This window comes from Nothobranchius furzeri, unplaced genomic scaffold, assembly GCF_043380555.1.
Source record: "Nothobranchius furzeri strain GRZ-AD unplaced genomic scaffold, NfurGRZ-RIMD1 Scf060, whole genome shotgun sequence".
NCBI lineage: Eukaryota > Metazoa > Chordata > Actinopteri > Cyprinodontiformes > Nothobranchiidae > Nothobranchius > Nothobranchius furzeri.
In genome coordinates this window covers 67,501-77,500 of record NW_027223077.1, presented here as the reverse complement: position 1 = coordinate 77,500, position 10,000 = coordinate 67,501, and positions in this window count along the sequence as shown.

Below are 10,000 nucleotides of genomic sequence, written 5' to 3'. Positions count from 1 at the left end.
ACACTTGTGTCGGACTAGGGAGGCTCTGCCGTGCCCCCTTGAGGTCTAAAGGATGACCAGTAGTTGTGGTTCTCGCCCCGGGACTTGGGTCATAGTATAGCCCAAGTGGGACACTTGTGTCGGACTAGGGAGGCTCTGCCGTGCCCCCTTGAGGTCTAAAGGATGACCATGAGGTCAAAAGGATGACCAGTAGTTGTGGTTCTCGCCCCGGGACTTGGGTCAGAGTATGGCCCAAGTGGTGCACTTGTGTCGGTCTAGGGAGGCTGTGCCGGTCCCCCTGGAGGTCTAAAGGATGACCAGTAGTTGTGGTTCTCGCCCCGGGACTTGGGTCAGAGTATAGCCCAAGTGGAGCACTTGTGTCGGACTAGGGAGGCTGTGCCGGGCCCCCTGGAGGTCTAAAGGATGACCAGTAGTTGTGGTTCTCACCCCGGGTCGTGGGTCCGAGTCTGGCCCGAGTAGAGCACTTTGGTCGGCTACCGGGGGGTGTGCCGTGCCCCCTGGAGGTCTAAAGGATGACCAGTAGTTGTGGTTCTCGCCCCGGGACTTGGGTCAGAGTATAGCCCAAGTGGAGCACTTGTGTCGGCCTAGGGAGGCTGTGCCGGGCCCCCTGGAGATCTAAAGGATGACCATGAGGTCAAAAGGATGACCAGTAGTTGTGGTTCTCGCCCCGGGACTTGGGTCAGAGTATAGCCCAAGTGGAGCACTTGTGTCGGCCTAGGGAGGCTGTGCCGGGCCCCCTGGAGGTCTAAAGGATGACCAGTAGTTGTGGTTCTCGCACCGGGACTTGGGTCAGAGTACAGCCCAAGTGGAGCACTTGTGTCGGTCTAGGGAGGCTGTGCCGGGCCCCCTGGAGGTCTAAAGGATGACCATGAGGTCAAAAGGATGACCAGTAGTTGTGGTTCTCGCCCCGGGACTTGGGTCAGAGTATAGCCCAAGTGGAGCACTTGTGTCGGACTAGGGAGGCTGTGCCGTGCCCCCTGGAGGTCTAAAGGATGACCAGTAGTTGTGGTTCTCGCCCCGGGACTTGGGTCAGAGTATAGCCCAAGTGGAGCACTTGTGTCGGCCTAGGGAGGCTGTGCCGGGCCCCCTGGAGGTCTAAAGGATGACCATGAGGTCAAAAGGATGACCAGTAGTTGTGGTTCTCGCCCCGGGACTTGGGTCAGAGTATAGCCCAAGTGGAGCACTTGTGTCGGACTAGGGAGGCTGTGCCGTGCCCCCTGGAGGTCTAAAGGATGACCAGTAGTTGTGGTTCTCGCCCCGGGACTTGGGTCAGAGTATAGCCCAAGTGGAGCACTTGTGTCGGACTAGGGAGGCTGTGCCGTGCCCCCTGGAGGTCTAAAGGATGACCAGTAGTTGTGGTTCTCGCCCCGGGACTTGGGTCATAGTATAGCCCAAGTGGAGCACTTGGGTCGGACTAGGGAGGCTGTGTCGTGCCCCCTGGAGGTCTAAAGGATGACCAGTAGTTGTGGTTCTCGCCCCGGGACTTGGGTCAGAGAATAGCCCAAGTGGGACACTTGTGTCGGACTAGGGAGGCTCTGCCGTGCCCCCTGGAGGTCTAAAGGATGACCAGTAGTTGTGGTTCTCGCCCCGGGACTTGGGTCAGAGTATAGCCCAAGTGGAGCACTTGTGTCGGACTAGGGAGGCTGTGCCGTGCCCCCTGGAGGTCTAAAGGATGACCATTAGTTGTGGTTCTCGCCCCGGGACTTGGGTCAGAGTACAGCCCAAGTGGAGCACTTGCGTCGGACTAGGGAGGCTGTGCCGGGCCCCCTGGAGGTCTAAAGGATGACCAGTAGTTGTGGTTCTCGCCCCGGGCCGTGGGTCTGAGTATGGCCCAAGTGGGACACTTGTGTCGGACTAGGGAGGCTCTGCCGTGCCCCCTTGAGGTCTAAAGGATGACCAGTAGTTGTGGTTCTCGCCCCGGGACTTGGGTCATAGTATAGCCCAAGTGGGACACTTGTGTCGGACTAGGGAGGCTCTGCCGTGCCCCCTTGAGGTCTAAAGGATGACCATGAGGTCAAAAGGATGACCAGTAGTTGTGGTTCTCGCCCCGGGACTTGGGTCAGAGTATGGCCCAAGTGGTGCACTTGTGTCGGTCTAGGGAGGCTGTGCCGGTCCCCCTGGAGGTCTAAAGGATGACCAGTAGTTGTGGTTCTCGCCCCGGGACTTGGGTCAGAGTATAGCCCAAGTGGAGCACTTGTGTCGGACTAGGGAGGCTGTGCCGGGCCCCCTGGAGGTCTAAAGGATGACCAGTAGTTGTGGTTCTCACCCCGGGTCGTGGGTCCGAGTCTGGCCCGAGTAGAGCACTTTGGTCGGCTACCGGGGGGTGTGCCGTGCCCCCTGGAGGTCTAAAGGATGACCAGTAGTTGTGGTTCTCGCCCCGGGACTTGGGTCAGAGTATAGCCCAAGTGGAGCACTTGTGTCGGCCTAGGGAGGCTGTGCCGGGCCCCCTGGAGATCTAAAGGATGACCATGAGGTCAAAAGGATGACCAGTAGTTGTGGTTCTCGCCCCGGGACTTGGGTCAGAGTATAGCCCAAGTGGAGCACTTGTGTCGGCCTAGGGAGGCTGTGCCGGGCCCCCTGGAGGTCTAAAGGATGACCAGTAGTTGTGGTTCTCGCACCGGGACTTGGGTCAGAGTACAGCCCAAGTGGAGCACTTGTGTCGGTCTAGGGAGGCTGTGCCGGGCCCCCTGGAGGTCTAAAGGATGACCAGTAGTTGTGGTTCTCGCCCCGGGCCGTGGGTCTGAGTATGGCCCAAGTGGGGCACTTGCGTCGGACTGGGGAGGCTCTGCCGCGCCCCCTGGAGGTCAAAAGGATGACCAGTAGTTGTGGTTCTCACCCCGGGTCGTGGGTCCGAGTCTGGCCCGAGTAGAGCACTTTGGTCGGCTACCGGGGGGTGTGCCGTGCCCCCTGGAGCCATGGGAGTGAGCTCCAGCAGACTGGTATTTTTCGGAGAACCAGGCCCACACTCCTCAGACTTTGTGCCCAGGGACAGGCCACCAAAATCGGCCGCGGCTCGTGCACTTTGCCCCTGCGTTTCTCCCAGAACCAGAGCCGGAAAAATCCCAAAATTGATGCCCAGAGATAGTCGACTCTGCCTGGAATAGATTGCCACCCAAACCCGCCAACTCACGCTGGTTTTCCGATGGCCTCACCTACTAACCCGAGCATGGTCATCGCTCGCACCTTCCAAAACCTCCAGGGGCGCAGGCACTTTTCATTTACTGGCCATAAGGCCGACCGCCTTAAGCGTTAAGCGATAAGCGAAAGGCTTAGTTTGGACTTAGTTTTTGGAGCGACGAGGTCGCCGTTTTGTCAATTCTGAACCGATTTTCACGCGGTTTTCGACTGCCTGCGCCTGGGGAGCCGCCCAGAAGCCCCAGGCAGTGTTCTGGGTGGACTTCCGGACCGGTCCGGACCCGGTACCGGCCGGGGGAACCGCACCACGCCTCTCGGGCGTTTCTACACCGATTTTCGCGGGGTTTTCGACTGCATAGACGGGGCCACCTGCTGCAGGGCCCGAGGGAGGGCCTTACTGAGCTGGGTCCGACGCAGGGCCCGGTTCCTGGAGCCCGCTGGGGGGGGGGGGGGGTTCTCTAAGGCTCACGGCGGGCTGCTGAGGGGCCGGATCGGATGCAGACAGGCGCTCCTCTGCCCAGGTCTTTGCTCCCCTGCCCCACTAGGAATGGAAGACACACTGCCAACAGCTTCTGGAGGGTGATGGGCCCTGCTGCAGACCAGGTCCGACCCAGGTTTCAGCTATCCCACCCCGCAGGGACTTAAAGACACACTGCCATCAGCTTCTGGAGGCTGCTGAGCTCTACTATAGAGCAGGTCCGACCCAGGTTTCAGCTCCTGCAGCCCACTAGGACTTAAACACACACTGCCATCAGCGTCTGGATGGTGATGGGCCCTGCTGCAGACCAGGTCCGACCCAGGTTTCAGCTATCCCACCCCGCAGGGACTTAAAGACACACTGCCATCAGCTTCTGGAGGCTGCTGAGCTCTACTATAGAGCAGGTCCGACCCAGGTTTCAGCTCCTGCAGCCCACTAGGACTTAAACACACACTGCCATCAGCGTCTGGATGGTGATGGGCCCTGCTGCAGACCAGGTCCGACCCAGGTATCAGCTCCTGCACCCCGCAGGGAATTGAAGACACACTGCCATCAGCTTCTGGAGGCTGCTGAGCTCTGCTATAGACCAGGTCCGACCCAGGTTTCAGCTCCTGCACCCCGCAGGGAACTAAACACACACTGCCATCTGCAACTGGAGGCTGCTGAGCCCTGCTGCAGACCAGGTCCGACCCAGGTTATGGCTCTCCCACCCCCCTGGGACTTAAACACACACAGCCATCAGCTTCTGGATGGTGATGGGCCCTGCTGCAGACCAGGTCCGACCCAGGTTTCAGCTCCTCAACCCCGCAGGGACTTAAACCCACACCGCCATCAGCTTCTGGAGGGTGATGGGCCCTGCTGCGGGCCAGGTCCGACCCAGGTTTCAGCTCTCCCACCCCGCAGGGACTTAAACACACACAGCCATCAGCTTCTGGGGGCTGCTGAGCCCTGCTGCAGACCAGGTCCGACCCAGGTTTCAGCTCTCCCACCCCGCAGGGTCTTTAACACACACACTGCCATCAGCTGCTGGAGGCTGCTGAGCTCCGCTATAGACCAGGTCCGACCCAGGTTTCTGCTCCTGCACCCCGCAGGGAATGAAAGACACACTGCCATCAGCTTCTGGAGGCTGCTGAGCCCTGCTGCAGACCAGGTCCGACCCAGGTATCGGCTCTCCAACCAGGCAGAGACTTAAACACACACACACACACACACACTGCCATCAGCTTCTGGGGGCTGCTGAGCTCTGCTGTAGACCGGGTCCGACCCAGGTTTCTGCTCCTCCACCCCGCAGGGACTTAAACACACACTGCCACCAGCTTCTGGAGGGTGATGGGCCCTGCTTTAGACCAGGTCTGACCCGGGATATAGCTCTCCCACCCCGCAGGGACTTAAACACTCACTGCCATCAGCTGCTGGAGGCTGCCGAGCTCTGCTGCAGACCAGGTCCCACCCAGGTTTCTGCTCCTGCACCCCGCAGGGACTTAAACACACACTGCCACCAGCTTCTGGAGGGTGATGGGCCCTGCTGTGGACCAGGTCCGACCCGGATATCAGCTCTCCCACCAGGCAGGGACTTAAACACACACTGCAATCAGCTGCTGGAGGCTGCTGAGCTCTACTATAGACCAGGTCCGACCCAGGTTTCAGCTCTCCCACCAGGCAGTGACTTAAAGACACACTGCCATCAGCTGCTGGAGGCTGCTGAGCTCTTCTATAGACCAGGTCCGACCCAGGTTTCAGCTCTCACACCAGGCAGGGACTTAAACACACACTGCCATCAGCTGCTGGAGGCTGCTGAGCTCTGCTATAGACCAGGTCCGACCCAGGTTTCAGCTCTCCCACCAGGCAGGGACTTAAAGACACACTGCCATCAGCTGCTGGAGGCTGCCGAGCCCTGCTGCAGACCATGTCCGACCCAGGTTTCAGCTCTCCCACCAGGCAGGGACTTAGAGGCACGCTGCCATCAGCTTCTGGAGGCTGCTGAGCTCTGCCATAGACCAGGTCCGACCGAGGTTTCAGCTCTCCCACCCCGCAGGGACTTAAACACACACTGCCATCAGCTGCTGGAGGCTGCTGAGCTCTGCTATAGACCAGGTCCGACCCGGGATATAGCTCTCCCACCCCGCAGGGACTTAAACACACACTGCCATCAGCTGCTGGAGGCTGCTGAGCTCTTCTATAGACCAGGTCCGACCCAGGTTTCAGCTCTCCCACCCCGCAGGGACTTGAACACACACTGCCATCAGCTTCTGGAGGCTGCTGAGCTCTGCTATAGACCAGGTCCGACCCAGGTTTCTGCTCCTCCACCCCGCAGGGAATTAAAGACACACTGCCATCAGCTTCTGGATGGTGATGGGCCCTGCTGCAGACCAAGTCCGACCCGGGTTACAGCTCTCCCACCAGGCAGGGAATTAAACACACACTGCCATCAGCTGCTGGAGGCTGCTGAGCTCCGCTATAGACCAGGTCCGACCCGGGTTCCTGCTCCTGCACCCCGCAGGGACCAAAACACACACACTGCCATCAGCTTCTGGAGGCTGCTGAGCTCTTCTATAGACCAGGTCCGACCCAGGTTTCAGCTCTCCCACCAGGCAGGGACTTAAACACACACTGCCATCACCTTCTGCTGGCTGCTGAGCTCTGCTGCAGACCAGGTCCGACCCAGGTTTCAGCTCCTGCACCCCGCAGGGAACTAAACACACACTGCCGTCACCTTCTGCTGGCTGCTGAGCCCTGCTGCAGACCAGGTCCGACCCAGGTTTCAGCTCCTGCACCCCGCAGTGGATTAAAGACACACTGCCATCAGGTTCTGGAGGCTGCTGAGCTCTGCTGCAGACCAGGTCCGACCCAGGTTATGGCTCTCCCACCCCGCAGGGACTTAAACACACACCGCCGTCAGCTTCTGGATGGTGATGGGCCCTGCTGCAGACCAGGTCCGACCCACGTTTCAGCTCTCCCACCCCGCAGGGGATGAAACACACACTGCCATCAGCTTCTGGAGGCTGCTGAGCTCTGCTAAAGACCAGGTCCGACCCAGCTTTCAGCTCTCCCACCAGGCAGGGAGTTAAAGACACACTGTCATCGGCTTCTGGAGGGTGCTGAGCCCTGCTGCACACCAAGTCTGACCCAGGTTTCAGCTCATCCACCCCGCAGGGACCTAAACACACACTGCCATCAGCTTCTGAGTGGTAATGGGCCCTGCTGCAGACCAGGTCCGACCCAGGTTTCAGCTCCTCCACCCCGCCATCACCAGCTGGAGGCTGGCTGCTGCTCCTGCACCCTGCCATCAGCTGCTGGAGGCTTCTGTTCCTCCACCCCGCCATCAGCAGCTGGAGGCTGGCTGCTGGAGGCTGGCTGCTGCTCCTCCACCCCGCCATCACCAGCTGGAGGCTGGTTGCAGCTCCTGCACCCCGCCATCAGCTGCTGGAGGCTGCCTGCAGCCCCTGCACCCCGCCATCAGCTGCTGGAGGCTGGCTGCAGCTCCTGCACACCGCCATCAGCTGCTGGAGGCTGCCTGCAGCTCCTGCACCCCGCCATCAGCTGCTGGAGGCTGGCTGCTGCTCCTGCACCCCGCCAGCAGCTGCTGGAGGCTGGCTGCTGCTCCTCCACCCAACCATCAGCTGCTGGACGCTGGCTGCTGCTCCTGCACCCCGCCATCAGCTGCTGGAGGCTGGCTGCTGCTCCTCCACCACCCAACCATCAGCTGCTGGACGCTGGCTGCAGCTCCTCCACCCCGCCATCAGCTGCTGGTGGCTGGCTGCAGCTCCTTCACCCCGCCATCAGCTGCTGGTGGCTGGCTGCAGCTCCTTCACCCCGCCATCACCAGCTGGAGGCTGGCTGCTGCTCCTGCACCCCGCCATCAGCTGCTGGAGGCTGCCTGCAGCTCCTGCGCCCCGCCATCAGCTGCTGGAGGCTGGCTGCTGCTCCTGCACCCTGCCATCAGCTGTTCGAGGCTGGCTGCAGCTCCTCCACCCCACCATCACCAGCTGGAGGCTGGTTGCAGCTCCTGCACCCCGTCATCAGCAGCTGGAGGCTGCCTGCTGCTCCTGCACCCCGCCATCAGCTGCTGGAGGCTGCCTGCAGCTCCTGCACCCCGCCATCATTTGCTGGAGGCTGGCTGCAGCTCCTGCAACCCGCCATCAGCTGCTGGAGGCTGGCTGCTGCTCCTCCACCCCACCATGACCTGCTGGAGGCTGGCTGCAGCTCCTTCACACCGCCATCAGCTGATGGATGCTGGCTGAACGCTGGAGGCTGGCTGCTGCTCCCACACACCGCCATCAGCTCCTGGAGGCTGGCTGGCTGCTGGAGGCTGTCTGCTGCTGCTCCTCCACCCCGCCATCACCAGCTGGAGGCTGGCTGCTGGAGGCTGGCTGCAGCTCCTGCACCCCACCATCAGCTGCTGGAGGCTGGCTTCTGCTCCTCCACCCCGCCATCAGCTGCTGGGGGCTGGCTGCTGGAGGCTGGCTGCAGCTCCTCCACCCCGCCATCACCAGCTGGAGGCTGGTTGCAGCTCCTGCACCCCGCCATCAGCTGCTGGAGGCTGCCTGCTGCTCCTGCACCCCGCCATCAGCTGCTGGAGGCTGCCTGCACCTCCTGCACCCCGCCATCAGCTGCTGGAGGCTGGCTTCTGCTCCTCCACCCCGCCATCAGCTGATGGAGGCTGCCTGCTTCTCCACCCCGCCATCACTAGCTGGAGGCTGGCTGCTGGAGGCTGGCTGCAGCTCCTCCACCCCGCCATCAGCTGCTGGAGGCTGCCTGCAGCTCCTGCACCCCGCCATCACCAGCTGGAGGCTGGCTTCTGCTCCTCCACCCCGCCATCAGCTGATGGAGGCTGCCTGCTTCTCCACCCCGCCATCACTAGCTGGAGGCTGGCTGCTGGAGGCTGGCTGCAGCTCCTCCACCCCGCCATCAGCTGCTGGAGGCTGGCTGCTGCTCCTGCACCCCGCCATCAGCTGCTGGAGGCTGGCTGCTGCTCCTCCACCCAACCATCAGCTGCTGGACGCTGGCTGCAGCTCCTCCACCCCACCATCAGCTGCTGGACGCTGGCTGCAGCTCCTCCACCCCGCCATCAGCTGCTGGAGGCTGCCTGCAGCTCCTGCACCCCGCCATCAGCTGCTGGAGGCTGCCTGCAGCTCCTGCACCCCGCCATCACCAGCTGGAGGCTGGCTTCTGCTCCTCCACCCCGCCATCAGCTGATGGAGGCTGCCTGCTTCTCCACCCCGCCATCACTAGCTGGAGGCTGGCTGCTGGAGGCTGGCTGCTGCTCCTCCACCCAACCATCAGCTGCTGGACGCTGGCTGCAGCTCCTCCACCCCACCATCAGCTGCTGGACGCTGGCTGCAGCTCCTGCACCCCGCCATCAGCTGCTGGAGGCTGGCTTCTGCTCCTCCACCCCGCCATCAGCTGCTGGAGGCTGCCTGCTGCTCCTGCACCCCGCCATCAGCTGCTGGAGGCTGGCTGCTGCTCCTGCACCCCGCCATCAGCTGCTGGAGGCTGGCTGCTGGAGGCTGGCTGCAGCTCCTCCACCCCACCATCAGCTGCTGGACGCTGGCTGCAGCTCCTCCACCCCACCATCAGCTGCTGGACGCTGGCTGCAGCTCCTGCACCCCGCCATCAGCTGCTGGAGGCTGGCTTCTGCTCCTCCACCCCGCCATCAGCTGACGGAGGCTGCCTGCTTCTCCACCCCGCCATCACTAGCTGGAGGCTGGCTGCTGGAGGCTGGCTGCAGCTCCTCCACCCCACCATCAGCTGCTGGACGCTGGCTGCAGCTCCTGCACCCCGCCATCAGCTGCTGGAGGCTGGCTTCTGCTCCTCCACCCCGCCATCAGCTGACGGAGGCTGCCTGCTTCTCCACCCCGCCATCACTAGCTGGAGGCTGGCTGCTGGAGGCTGGCTGCAGCTCCTCCACCCCGCCATCAGCTGCTGGAGGCTGGCTGCTGCTCCTGCACCCCGCCATCAGCTGCTGGACGCTGGCTGCAGCTCCTCCACCCCGCCATCACCAGCTGGAGGCTGCCTGCTGCTCTTCCACCCCGCCATCAGCTGATGGACGCTGGCTGCAGCTCCTCCACCCCGCCATCAGCTGCTGGAGGCTGGCTGGCCGCTGGAGGCTGGCTGCTGCTCCCACACACCGCCATCAGCTGCTGGAGGCTGGCTGGCTGCTGGAGGCTGGCTGCTGCTGCTCCTCCTCCCCGCCATCACCAGCTGGAGGCTGGCTGCTGCTCCTACACCCCGCCATCAGCTGATGGAGGCTGCCTGCTCCTCCGCCCCGCCATCACCAGCTGGAGGCTGGCTGCTGGAGGCTGGCTGCAGCTCCTTCACCCCGCCATCACCAGCTGGAGGCTGGCTTCTGCTCCTGCACCCCGCCATCAGCTGCTGGAGGCTGGCTTC